Source organism: Dermacentor variabilis, chromosome 8 (assembly GCF_050947875.1).
Source record: "Dermacentor variabilis isolate Ectoservices chromosome 8, ASM5094787v1, whole genome shotgun sequence".
NCBI lineage: Eukaryota > Metazoa > Arthropoda > Arachnida > Ixodida > Ixodidae > Dermacentor > Dermacentor variabilis.
In genome coordinates, this window is record NC_134575.1 from 122,061,812 (window position 1) to 122,066,229 (window position 4,418).

At 48.6% G+C, this 4,418-nt stretch overlaps 1 pseudogene; it reads right to left on the reverse strand.

Moving 5' to 3' along the window:
• Positions 1-985: 985 nt before the first annotated feature.
• Positions 986-1,561, reverse strand: LOC142591552 (uncharacterized; annotated as a pseudogene).
• Positions 1,562-4,418: the final 2,857 nt, after the last annotated feature.

Below are 4,418 nucleotides of genomic sequence, written 5' to 3' on the forward strand. Positions count from 1 at the left end.
TCCATTTCCTGGACGATCATGCCGTGTTCTGGGCAAGTAATACCTTTGCAACTCGAAACAGAGGCGACCACGACCACGTGAGCAAAAGCAAGAGTTTTACGTAACAGTTATTTTGTACACAGGACTATTACGTCAAACTTTTGCTTCGAGTTGTTATCCCTGCCGTCTGCAAGGCGCAGTCGAATTGCAAGAAAACAACTGCAAGAAACAGTCGAAAACCGCAGTCGAAACAACCGCAGTCGAAAACAACTGCAAGAGCTTTTTCCACCTGCGCATAGTTACGCTCGGCAGGAGTCATTGTTCATGATGCGAACGCGATCGGTCGCACTGCGCCCTCAACCAGGCGCGACAGCACTGCGCCTAAGCCGCAAGCAGAAGCGTCACATGTCAGCTGTATTTCCTTTGTCACATCGTACAGTTCCAAGACGTCTTCACTGATCCAATTGTTACAACGACTAAAACATGCGTTACACTGACTGGACCCCTTCTATGTGCTGCCCTTGCGCAACAATTAGTGGAAAGGTTCTAGCACGTTTGCTAGATTCGGCAGAAACTTGGCGTAGTAGTTTACTAGGCCCAAAAATGCCTTTAGCTGTGTAACATGGTTTTGGCGCTTCTCGAATCGCCGTTACCTTTTCCGCTGTTGGGTGCACACCGTGCTTGTCAAGCTTGTGTCCCAAGTAGCAAACATTTTCTTGGGAAAATTTGCATATTCCTGCATTTAGACGAATTCCGTGCTTAAGAAGTGCTTGTAGCACTTGCTCGGAACAGTGATAGCACTCTGTCAGGTTATTACCTGCTATTAACATGTCGTCCAGGTAACACGCAGTGCCAGGGATGATTCGTAAAACCTGGTCCATTACGGCCTGAAACATTGCGGGTGCCCTTGCCACTCCGTGCGGAATTCGTCCTTGGACCGTCCTGGGGGGCACGCTGCTCGTCGCCAGCGGTCTTCGTAACGTGTCGCCTGCCTTGCTTTGTGGGTTCACGATGCCAGTAGACGCCGGCGAAACTGGAAGTTGTTCTCTTCCAGTAGCATTTCTCGGGTGTCTTTCTGAGCCGTTTACAAGGCGGTGGCGATTTGGCAGACTCGCTTCCTGGTGACTTCGTCGTCCGACATGGCAAGGAGACGGCATCGAATCGAATCCGTGCGGATTCCTGCAATCAGTCGATCCCGAAGCGCTTCTTCCAGAAATGTTCCAAACGAGCACATCGCAGCCAGTCTTTTCAGCTCGACGATGAACTGTTTCAGGCTTTCGTGCGGTTCTTGCTTTCGGTGGTAAAAGTGATACCGTTCGGTAACCACTGACCGTTTTGGAGCATAATGCTTTCGGAGAGCTTCTGTAGCCTCTGCGTACTTCACCTCCGTTGCTTTTTTCGGCAGCAGCTGGCTACGCAGAGTCACGTACGCCTTTTCACCCAGGACCGTTAAGAAGACTTGCAACTTCCTACTTGCGTCTATTCCGTTGGCAGTTGCATACAGGTTGAACCTTTCCAGGTAGACGTCAATATTGCCAGAGTCTGGGCAGAAATCGGCCAAAGATCCCAGGGTGGTGGTCATCACTGCTGCCCTCGCTGGCGTCGTCGTCGTTTCTGCAGCCTCGGTCATTGCCTCTGCAAGAACGATCTGAGCAGCGAAGCCGTGGTGTTTTACTGCAATCGACGTATCTGTGTATATGTAGGTATTATTATTTTTATTATTATTATTATTATTATTATTATTATTATTATTATTATTATTATTATTATTATTATTATTATTATTATTATTATTATTATTATTATTCAAGGACACAGACAACAAATACTTCTTTTGACTGTGGAGTTATTTATTCTTATTCTTTTATGAAGTCGAGACGTGTGCAAGTCCGCCGCATGGCAGACGGAAATTCCGCAATATTTACAACCTCACTGTGTACTACGTAATCATGAAAAGTACATGAAAGTCGGCTTAATGTTAGAGTCGTCTTAGCGGCTTGTTTTCACGTAATTTCTTTCTGGATAGTTTCGATAAAACAAGAGTTACACCCCTTTCCTGTAACCATACTCCCTCCTTAGACAGCCATGTATTGACAACAGACGGGAATTCTGTAACGTTTACAACTTCACTGTGAACTAACTAATTAAGACAAGTAAATGAATCTCGGCGTAGTGATACAGTCATCTTAGCGGCCAATTAATTTCAGTATAACTTTTTCCAAGATACTAACGTTACATTTGGAGCTACAGAGCATTCGCGAGAAACTGGAGACAAAAATGCAGGTGTCGTCTGACGCGGACGCCGGAGGAGATAGCTCTAGTTTTATGTCCACACACGGACATGATCCTGGGGGAAGTAGCCCTTAACAGCTTCGCTGTAGAATGACCTTCAATCCACGCTTTGAAGGTGGTTAGAGAGCGAAACTGTAAACGACAACTAGAAGGATTACCCAGTGCGACGTTGCTTGAAATTATTCACATTGACATGCACTTTACCTAATAATTAGCGTAAGACGTCTCAACGGCCTGCGACTTGGCTTGCGTCGCTACCTCGTGCACCTACAAAGAGTGCACCACAGACAAGAGAAATGCATTTAACTACACTTACGCACGCTGCTCTTCAGGATTCCTCACTATACGTGACCTTCCCATACCACTGTCACAACACAAATCAGCTGCTAAGCGCGTTCTTCTTTTACGTACGGAAGTGTACTTACGTCACGCCCTGCTTCGTATGCTACGTTTGCCGCTTCCCGGGCAACTGAAGCTTATGCAACCATAATCTTTACGAGGAAACGCTTGAGGCGAACGCTATACGCGGAGGCGGGCTTTCTGGTTCTCTTTTTTTCCACGCACGGCCGCCGCCACTGCCGCGGACGCGAGCGCCATCTGTTGGTGATGTAAGGAAGCCAGCGGCACACGTCGCGCGCGCCTCTAGAGTGTTTGCCTACGGACACGAGAGAGAGAGAGAGATACAAATGAGGGAAAGGCAGGGAGGTTACCCAGAGTTAAAGGCTCCGGTTTGCTACCCCTATCCCATTGGGAAGTGGAAATACACAGCTTCACCGCAAAAATGGCCGTTCTGTGGTTCTTACCGGTCTCGTGTTTGCTGTAAGAACGTCTCGCGTTCTGTTTGATAGTTGGAAGCGTCTTCGCCGTGTATTCCCGAACCTTCACTGTGTATACGAATGCGCACGACGATAGAAAATACCACACGGCGTCCATAAAAATTAATGGCAGATGAAGTGGATGAAAAAAAAAAAGTTGCCGCAAGTGGGGAACGATCCCACGTCTTCGCATTACGCATACGAGCTCAATTAGTTAGAGCACCTCACGCGTAATGCGAAGGCGTAGGACCGTTCCCCATTTGCGGCAAGTTTTTCATGTACTTTCACTGCCATTAATTTATCATTTCTTCAATTCAATATAGTAAGTACAAGTAATTTTCGCTATGTTGTCCTTGGCGTCCTTGCTTGTTGGCTTCTTATGATATGATAAATAAAAATCAGGCCCCTCGGTTAACCCGCTTTCCTCTCGTTCAATACAACCTGCCGATATATCAGCGTCGGATTGTAATTTGAATATTCGAGAAAATATAATTTTGTTCAGCGGAAACTCAAACATAAACACCTTTTCCAACGTTTCTACCATTCATAAAGCAGCGCGCCGAGCTCGGTTTTTTGCACCACCACCATCTGCCACCACAGCCAACGCAAGAGGTCAGAAAGCTCACCTTCGTGCATAGCATAAGTACGCCTTCGTGCACAGCGATCGCTGCCAGCGTTTCCATGTAAACATTACGGTTACATAAGCTGCAGCTGCCGGCAAGCGCGAGAAGCAGTCAAGGATCTTTGAATGCTGTCGCGTTCCACTCTTAAAGGCGAAGCTTAAGCGTCCTCCAAATTTTTGAGTTGCTAATGGTGGTATGAGCCATTGCTTACAGGGGTATGTGCCATTGCTGATGATGATATTTTTGCACAACTCGGCTAGACGCCGCGTTTTATTGCGACAGCAATTATATCGACACTGCAGGCGCATTTCTGCCATCGGCGTCGTCGTTGCCATCAGCGTCGCCGTGAGCATCCGTATGAGGGAAAGGTGTGAGAGTGAGCCGGCGAACGCGGTTCAATCTCGCGTGTGCGAGCGAGGAACTCGGCCTGGATGCGTGCCCTCTCCTTTCGCGCACGAGGCAGAAGGTTAGGCGAGGGAGGAGGGGCGTTCTTCTCCGGCGGCTGCTCGGGTGCCTCGAGGTCCTCCTCGCCCTCCACTCCGTACAGAGTGGGGACAACCGCGGCGTCTACTACGGCGTTGGCCACGCGAATCCCGGACGCCGTAGTAGACGCCGTTGGCAGACGCCGTAGGGACGCGTTGCCGGCGGTCATGTGTCTTGAAAGCGGTCTTCGACGTGGCCAAAGCGCGCCGGCGCGGACCTCATCTTC